The sequence below is a fragment of the Portunus trituberculatus genome, chromosome 17, assembly GCF_017591435.1.
Source record: "Portunus trituberculatus isolate SZX2019 chromosome 17, ASM1759143v1, whole genome shotgun sequence".
NCBI lineage: Eukaryota > Metazoa > Arthropoda > Malacostraca > Decapoda > Portunidae > Portunus > Portunus trituberculatus.
In genome coordinates, this window is record NC_059271.1 from 23,340,375 (window position 1) to 23,350,374 (window position 10,000).

At 41.4% G+C, this 10,000-nt stretch overlaps 1 protein-coding gene and 1 long non-coding RNA gene across 3 annotated transcripts in view; one reads left to right on the top strand and one right to left on the bottom strand.

Moving 5' to 3' along the window:
* LOC123505221 overlaps positions 1 to 10,000 on the bottom strand; it is a 96,518-nt gene that overhangs the window by 33,381 nt on the left and 53,137 nt on the right. The window lies entirely within an intron of this gene.
* Positions 1 to 10,000, top strand: part of LOC123505225 — a 92,690-nt gene that overhangs the window by 466 nt on the left and 82,224 nt on the right. Inside the window, exons 1-2 of the long non-coding RNA XR_006675103.1 lie at positions 1 to 651; positions 9,635 to 9,689. The exon at positions 1 to 651 is cut by the window's left edge and continues 466 nt beyond it. This is a non-coding gene — a long non-coding RNA (uncharacterized LOC123505225). The remainder of the gene's footprint in view (positions 652 to 9,634; positions 9,690 to 10,000) is intronic.

The following is a 10,000-nucleotide window of genomic DNA, read 5'->3' on the forward strand; positions in this document are numbered from 1 at the left end:
ATATTAAGAGGATGCAGAATTTGGATGCAAAAACAAATAAACAAAAAACAAACATTTCCTAAATAATTCATACAAAGTGTATTCGTATTTTCTCTCTCCTTCCTCTGAATTTATGGACGTTTCGACACAAAGTCAAGAAAGAAAAACACTCGAATAATTCATGCATGCTGCTGCATTACCGTCGCTCACACTATTGATCACCTTTCCAAAGTGTACTTTTACTGCACTCCCAATTACTACCTTGAAATACTAACACTGCAAATTACGGGGAAAATTTGCTCCCATCAAGCGGTGCCCTAAAGGACACAGCTGAGTCACTGAAGAGCAAGCCACGCATAGGTCACACTGTGGGGTGATGTAAAGCTTTATAATGCTAAGAAGGATCACTAGGGGCTCAGTACAGTGTGCTCACGCTCACACTCACAACTTCCTCCCAAAAACCTCGATTCCTAGTGCTCTACTCTGTGCCCGTGTACCGAACCTCGCATCCTCTGCGAGTCGTGTTTGTTTCTTTATTTGTCTTCCGGAGCCGCGGACTTTTGATACTATAAAAGTGAGCGATTTTCGGGCCCACTGGAGGCTTTTGGAACTTTACCTGTTGATCAGCACTCCAATGACTAAAGAATTTGAGACGGCTCTACCTTCAAAAAGGTAAGTAGTGATGAAAGAGCAAGTGAAGTGAACGGAGGGAATTGGGAGGGTAAAAAGGAAGCAGTGACTGGTGCCCTACGCAGGGAGACAGATGCATGGGCTGAGAAAGAAGCCTGTAACGCATCACAGTCAGCATCAGAGTGACTTGCAGGGACAAAGTGCAGCGCGGGTGTTTTCCAGAGTGAGTAATCGATGTTCATCAAGTTAATGGTGGCCACCAGCTCTGAGGGTGAGGGCGGACCGAGCCTCCCTCCCGAGCCCCTCATTCTTCTTTCCAAAATACTCCATTTCGAGCATGCGCCTTCCCTTTCCCCTTTCCGATAATGCCTACCCATTTCATTTTTTTCCTATTGTTAATTCGTTTCACTACCAAGGCATAGTGTTCTTGAGTTTTCCCGTCTAAATCTCCTCTACTCCTACACCAACAATTACCCTTTTAATCGCACCCATTCTCTAATCATTGTAAACTAATTAGATCTTTACGAACGTGAGAACCTGTTGCGCTCCGTTGAGGATTTTTCAGAGCTGTACAAAAGTTTTCTCCGCAGGGCCTTGCAGCTATATATTCATAGCAAGTCCTGCAGAGGGGCGGCCAGCAGCTCAGTGCAAGTTTTAATGAGTTCACGAAGGTGTGTGGCTGGGTGACGCAGACAGGGCGAGCGGTAGATAAACTCCTTGACGTGGCGCTAGAATCTAATTTATGCCTCGCGAGCAGAAGACGAATTCAAGGGCGATAAAATTTAACTTTTACTGTTCGGTGACTATGAACAAAAAAGAGATACAGAAGAGTCAGTACAAAAGGAAGACATAGACAGAAGTAGACATGTTGGTCCTTGAGAGACAGTCTGTGATAGGCTACAGTGTCTGACCTAAAGCAAGAGAAGCAGACTAGTAATTTTAAGATACAATAGCTAAAACAAATAGAGACAAGATTTGTAGAGCAACAATAGAAAATAAAAGATTTTCTCCTTATATGAGAGAGAGAGAGAGAGAGAGAGAGAGAGAGAGAGAGAGAGAGAGAGAGAGAGAGAGAGAGAGAGAGAGAGAGAGAGAGAGAGAGAGAGAGAGAGAGAGAGAGAGAGAGAGAGAGAGAGAGAGAGAGAGAGAGAGAGAGAGAGAGAGAGAGAGAGAGAGAGAGAGAGAGAGAGAGAGAGAGAGAGAGAGAGAGAGAGAGAGAGAGAGAGAGAGAGAGAGAGAGAGAGAGACGCACGGTAAGAAGATAATGCAAAACAAAATGGAAAAAAAATGGGACGGACATGGAAGTGGGAGCACGAACAGGTCAAAGAGATGTAAATGTAAGAAAAGAGGAAAGGGAATGGAGAGCAGGAGGCGCGAAGAGCACTCAAAGAGAAAAGAGAAACTTATAAATGACGGGGGATGGGGAGTGGGGAGGGGGTGAGAGAAAGAAGAAAAAGTAACGTGCCAAATGCCTCACAAATTCTATCTTAATTTCCTAGAGTACCGCTAATCAATTGTATGACCGGACGCAATTATGTGATCGTTAAATATTTTGCAAATCATCTTTTACATTATGGTGAAGGATGCTCTCTCTCTCTCTCTCTCTTTCAGGCTTGTGTTCACTCCCTGCCCGTCGTGTCATATGTTCACTTTTAGCAGAGTGGGTGCAGATGTCACGTATTGTTCCTGTGAGAACTTTTTAGCTTGTTGGGATTAAGGGAGGCTGCAATCAAGACAGCTTAGAGGTGCAAGGGACACAAGGGGAGCTCGGACACCCCACTGATGCATCCTTTTGATATGGTAATGACTCAATCACCGGAAGCCTGAGAGGTGACCAGCTTGTTGTGTCTGGCTGCTCCTCGCGCCTTGCCTTGCCTTGCCTTGCCTATTGTCTTGCCCTGCCTTTATATTATCTCCTCCGTCCGTGTCTGTTTGTCACTTAGGTCTGTTTTGGCTCTCTCTCTCTCTCTCTCTCTCTCTCTCTCTCTCTCTCTCTCTCTCTCTCTCTGTTATTGCGCATCTTTCTCATCCTTTTACAATTTGTCTGTCTTCCCTTCTTTGTATAACACTTTTCTTATCTTATCTTTCCATCTGTCTGTATGTCTGTCTGTCTGTCTGTCTGTCCGTTTGTCTGTCTGTGCGTTTATCTGCCTGTATATTTGTTCTTCTGTCTGTATGTGCTCTCTCTCTCTCTCTCTCTCTCTCTCTCTCTCTCTCTCTCTCTCTCTCTCTCCAGAATTTCTACCACTTTCCTTTTTCCTTTCCTTTATCCCTCGTCCTTTGTCGTCCAACCATTCTTTCGATCTCTCTCTTTAAGCTCACTTTATCTCTCGTCTCCCTCGCCCTCACTTTCCTTCGCCTCGCTCTTGTTCCATCCCTCAAGGCACACACACACCTCCGTGAAGGAATATTTGCGTATTTGTGAGTCGTGTTGAGCGATTCCTTTGTGACCCTAATGTTGAGATGCTTAGTATTCAGTCAGTCACTCAGTCAATAAGTCAGTCAATGGGTGGATTTTTCTTTATATATAATTTTTTCTAGTTTTCGTCTATTCACTCATTTATTCATCTGAGAAACAGCGAGCGTCTGGTAATGAGGAACTTTCGACAATGATTTTTTTTTCATGTATCATCCGTAAATCCAAAAGAAAAAATAAGACGAGAAAAAATGTTGAATATTACATGATTTGAAAGAAAAAAAAAATGCGATAAAAAGAGATACAAAGTTAAACAATATATGCATATCACATACACACACACACACACACACACACACACACACACACACACACACACACACACACACACACACACACACACACACACACACACACACACACACACACACACACACACACACACACACACACACACACACACACACACACAAGCACACACACACACACACACACACACACACACACACACACACACACACACACACACACACACACACACACAGCCATAACAGATACAACTAGTATGGTAATATAAACACAGAAGTTACGACCATTACACCAGAGAGCATGATATATACGAGTGCATGATTGAAAACGCCTAAACAATTGTAAGTGACGCTACCAAACAAAATAAAACAAACAAATTTCAAACACACACGCAGACACAGACAGGCATATAGACAGACAGACGGACGGACAAACAGATAGACATGCAGATAAACAGACAGACTAATCAGATAAGAAAACAGGAAGACAAACACACCTCAACTAACCCCTCCAATAATAATGATACTACTACTACTACTACTACTACTACTACTACTACTACTACTACTACTAAACACAAACACCAAGAAATCAACCACATTACAATCCAGGAAAAAAGAAAACAAGAACAACAGCAACAGTAACAACAGCAACAACAACAACAACAACAACAACAACAAGACAACAACTAACACAATCACCACAAACACACTACTACTACTAAACATCCATAAACCTAACCAAACAAATAAAAAAAAAACTATAAGAAAAAACAGAGTAAGAAAAATCAATAAAATCTAGTTACCGACGCTTTTAGACCTGATGACTTACGAGTATGTAAATAGCGAGACGTAACGAGCATGACGGGAATAATAGCCATCCCGGGAACTAGCAGACGAATAGCGGAGCATCACTGCCTCTCATTAGTCGCGTTCCGGAGACGACGAGGCGAAGATCCTTTATCCGGCCCAACGCTAATTACTTTCCGACGGGCGAGGCAGAGAAGACGGATTGTGAGGTGAAGCTAACGATGACAGAGAGATGAGGAGGATTTGGAAAGGAGAAGGAGGAAGAGGAAGAGGAGGAGGAGGAAGGGAGGGGCTAAGACAAGGATGGGAACAATGATGGATGGAGAAAATGACGAACGGAAGAGAATGATGGTAAATTAAAGAGAGAGAGAGAGAGAGAGAGAGAGAGAGAGAGAGAGAGAGAGAGAGAGAGAGAGAGAGAGAGTTCATGCCACATTCCACCTATGCCAAACAAAATTGAACATTAACTTACCTCATTTCTTTCTAGTTGAGTCTAACATATTGTGAAAGAAATGATGTTTAAAGGCATTGTCGTGGTGGAAAGCAGCCCTATCTTTCCCAGGAAACATCACACTTATCACACGAATTAAGAAAAAAAAAGGAAGGGTTTTCCAACAAGAACAGAACCTTAGATTCTAAAATGACTGGTTAATTTCACTCTACAACTCTACGCTAAGTGAACCATTGAAGATAAACTATAATGAGTGTATAAAATAAAGAAAAAAAATTGTATTCTGCGGTGATTATTATTTGTGTGTGTGTGTGTGTGTGTGTGTGTGTGTGTGTGTGTGTGTGTGTGTGTGTGTGTGTGTGTAAATAATGCTGGACACAATCACACACAGGTAGAAGCGACGGGTAATGATGAGGGAGGAACTGAGTGAATAAAGTAGATGGAATACTTCGTGGAGAGGAGGCACGGACGGTGGAGAGGGACTAGGGTGGATTGCGGAAGAGAGGGGGGAAGTTGATAAAGACGTATGTGGGAAGCGGGAGTGGGGGTGGAACAGGGTAGGTGGAGGTGCATGAAAGGGAGAGTGGGTGTCACCTATTCCGCCTGCCAGCCGCCCACCACCTAACACACTGCATATGATTTTCTCTCATGATGAACGAGACAAGGTCGCTGAGTCCATGGTAGGCGGGGATCGCTTGGTTCTCTTGGTGCTTTGTAGGTAAACATGATTTGCCACACCACCCACCTCCCACCCTCCACACACACACACACACACACACACACACTCTCTCTCTCTCTCTCTCTCTCTCTCTCTCTCTCTCTCTCTCTCTCTCTCTCTCTCTCTCACACACACACACACACACAAAGAATGACACTTTTATCATCTATTTTTTATATTGAATTCTGTTCACGACCACACAATTTTTGCAGTAGTCGTACCTTAATTAAGAGACGAATCAATTCACACAAAAGAGTTTTCTTTTAACAAAACCCTTGCTCTAGTTGACTCCATTTCTTATGCATTTTTCCAGTTACATTTCTCGCTCACTTTTTTTCTTTCCATTGATTTGTTTAATTTTCAAGGCATTTCCCTAAACTTACAAGAAACAAGGCAACAGTCTATCTCTGCGTAATGAGAGATCACTGTAATGCTCTGGACTTAGCATTCAATTTACTGAAGCAGTTGAAAGACTGCCCATGACAACACTGGCAGACACTTTTCTCGTGGAGAGGTAAATGAACACGAGACTTCACTGAGAGCTTCAGTGAGGTGATAAGTTCACTGGTTCAGTGTCCACGATACTTTAAGTAATCGCTTCAATAAAAGGCGTAACGGACAAATATTCTCAGTTTAAGCAGGAAAAAAATGCAAATTTATGCAAATTCAAAATCGGGGAGCTTGGGAATACAGGGTTCTCACTTCTCATGCTGGAACAAGACATATTCTTTGCACAACGCTGCATGCAACGTTTGTTTCTGGGTAGAGGAAATGACATTCCACACATTTCAAGAACTTCGCCTTGCCTTGCATCTCTCACACACACACACACACACACACACACACACACACACACACAGGAATAATACATATTTACATACTCGTAGCCACGGACATCCTTTTATGGAAAGTCTGCATTGCTACACCACATGAACGTAACATATTTCTTTATGCTGGGTATTCAAAGTCTCTAATCTTCACGTGCAATGAACACAGATCCTAAATAAATCTCTCCATTTTTAAACATACGTTTTGAGGATAACACATACGACAGCAATGTTGACAAATGCATCTGATTAAAAAAAATGAGGAACGAACATCTCGAATTTGATCATTTTTGGAATTTAAAATTTTATTTAATAAGTGTCTCGAGCACTGAGCAAGTATTGACCATCCTCAGAGCAGGATTTTCTCGTTCCCCTCGGTATATAACTTTAAATGTAACGCTATTGGTTAATGACGTTATGACAATTGGTAGTACTACTTCATCCACGCGTAGGTCTGGCGACTTCCAATATCTTATTATTTTCTGATGTTCTAATTTGAGGAACCGATGAGGAACAGAACTACACGGCTAAAAATTAGTTGAGCTCTCCGATCATTTCTTGCACCCAGAGAAATATTTTAACATTACGCTCTAAAGGCTATTTTATTAAGCTCAAGGATAACTCTTACCAGTCAGACGTTCACCATGACGGAACTACATAATTCAGTAATCAATTTTTCACATCCATGGCAGTTAAGACAATAAGCTGCAAAAAAGCAGCCATGGCAGTCACTAGGCGGGATAGGCGTCGAGTCTTTGCAAATACTTTACATATAAAAAAAAAATGCAGGTAATCATAAATAATTTATAAGCAAATGAATACAAAGTCAATACTGTACTGAGAACATCCCCGTCCCCTCCCCCCGCCCCGCCTGCTCCCCACAGCCCGAGGTTTTACATTTACTACATACACGCATGTCAACAATATTTACTTGGTGAAATTAAAAGTAGAGCAGAGTAATTAATCAACAAACAGAAACGTTTTGAAAGATTTTTTTTTATTATTTTCTTTACATGACGAGATATCACCAACTCGTTTTGATTCCAGTTCTCATTTTAGTACATTCAAAGACTTCATTTCCCCGATGACTAAGAGTAAACAAGTGTCAACCATGTTAGTTTTCCGCTGGCTAGATCTCTCTCTCTCTCTCTCTCTCTCTCTCTCTCTGTGTGTGTGTGTGTGTGTGTGTGTGTGTGTGTGTGTGTGTGTGTGTGTGTGTGTGTGTGTGTGTGTCTCTCTCTCTCTTCCCTCCCTCCTTCTTTCCCTCCCAATGCCACCTCCGGCTCTCTCTCTCTCTCTCTCTCTCTCTCTCTCTCTCTCTCTCTCTCTCTCTCTCTCTCTCTCTCTCTCTCTCTCTCTCTCTCTCTCTCTCTCTCTCTCTCTCTCTCTCTCTCTCTCTCTCTCTCTCTCTCTCTCTCTCTCTCTCTCTCTCTCTCTCTCTCTCTCTCTCTCTCTCTCTCTCTCTCTCTCTCTCTCTCTCTCTCTCTCTCTCTCTCTCTCTTGATAACCTTTGGAAAGAGCGCTTCACAATTTCCTCACACTCTTCCGATTAATTAACAGAACACAACACACCTACACACCTTCTTGAGCTGGAGAGGAAGGTCCCAGAGGACTCGGAACAAAGGGAACAAATTACTCTTCCTCATCGCTATCAAAGGGCGGGCGGAAATGGAGAAATATCTTGAATATTACATGTAACTTAGGTGTTTACTGTTATTATTCATTATTTAAGTTGGGTTTAGTTGGCCAAAAGTCAGCGTTCTTCCAGGTGAAAGTTTTGAGTTCAAACATGTAAAAGAGTGTTGGATCTCATTGTTCTAGGTCAAAATTGTAGGTGTAATAAATAGATTTAAACTCTAAGTTACATTGCATTAAATCTCAGTCGCACATAAATATAATAAATCTACTGCTACGTTCACCCTCTGGTAATCTTTAGAGCATAGTGGAATATACATGGACGTAAATAAATAGAAGAGAGAAAACGATAACTAATTTTGGCTTTTTCTATACTTAACATCACTTTTCATCAAATTCCAATAAAATAAAGTATATTAAAAGTTGTAGGTTATTATGGTGACCGGAGAATTTTTTTTTTATCGCAGGAGATGAAGGAAGGTGGGAATTATCTGCCAGTGAAAGGATTAAAGTAAGAATAGACAGCATCATGTTTGTTCGCCCCTTAAGACGCTGAAATGTTATAATGAGTCGCGGTGTCCAAACAATCAGGAACAAATTTAATATGAAGTAAGTACACAGTTTTAGTCTTTAGAAATGAAATTGCACACACACACACACACACACACACACACACACACACACACACACACACACACACACACACACACACACACATTTCCCTTTTTCTGCCTGTATCTGTCTAACTATTATGTCTGTTTGTTTGTCTGTCCACCTCTCCCCCTCTTTCTCTTTCTCTCGCTCTATTACAAATGAAGTTTTAGCCACCCCTTCCCTGGCGTCCAATAGAGCGTACGGCTTCTTGCATCCGTCGCATCTCCGTCTATTCCCAGCTTGATACGGTCTTTCCGAACTGAGAGGCATCGGCATCGGAAAAATAATCTGAATCTCATTATTGCAGGGAAGCATAGTAAGAAGGCCTGAGGAACGCGGTGAGTGGAGGAGCGAGAGGAAATGAGACGATGAAAGTTGGATTAGATGACAGGGAGAGAAGGAAAAGCACGGGAGGATGAGAAGGAAAGGCTGAGTAGAGGCAAAACTACTTCTACTGATTGATTCACTTATTGATTTTAAAGCTTCTTATCTCAATGGTGGTAATTAACATTCAAAGCACTTCAGATATCTCTCTGCAAGGATATTCAGAAACGCAAGTGAATAAGGAGGAAAAGCCGAATGAAGACAAAAACTATTTAATTTATTGATTTAAAATGTTCTGAAGGTCCTGGTAACCAATAACATTTATAACACTGTAGACATCCGTTTGCAATGAACACTAAAAAACAAAAAAAAAGATAAGAATTGCAGATTATTTTTGTCTTTTCTCGGCTACAGATATATTTATGAGACTGGAGGACATCAATAGATAGTATGTTGAGTGTTTATGAATTTGTTAACTTATCATAGTAAAGGTTTGCAGTGAAAGGCTTAAGGCACAGCGGTATCAGGACTGGTAACATGTCTCCGATGAGAACAAGATAAAAGTCACTGGCAATCTTAATGCACAGTCATTAGGAAGTCAAAACTGTTCATTATTTTCTTACATTACACAACAATGTAGTAGTAAGAACTCGCAAAAAAGAAAAAATCTCAAAAATCCTAAATAGTACTGTAACCTCTACTAGTATAATTAATACTATCTTTACTTTCATTCCTCAGTCGATAAAAGAGACAAGAACTGGTGGCAGAGGACAGGCATTCTCTGATTTCCGTTAGTGACGACCTAGGAAAAATAAACCGCATATGACCGAACAAAACGATTTCAGTGATTCATAAACATATACAGATGATTTCTCCTTCCAGAGAGTGAGTGGAGAGAAGATTCAGCTCTCTTCTTCGAGGAATCTGAAGCGACATAGTAAGTAAAAAAATAACAATATGATTAACAGAAATGAGGTCTGTTCGTAGTGTTTAGCTGACCTGGCAATCTTAGATTGCAAAAAGAACTTGCTGATATTCAGGTCGACGTCACAAGAACACAAGAACAAAAGAAAATAAGGGAAGCTGCAAGAAATCATCAGGCAAGCATGTGGTAGTCAATGTAACAAATGTGCGTGGCAGTTTCCATGTCTTCCCATCAATAATTCTTCATTTGAAACCTCTTAATGATCCGGCAATAACAGCTTCATTACTGAGTCTATTTCCCTCATCTATCACTGTTTGAGAACC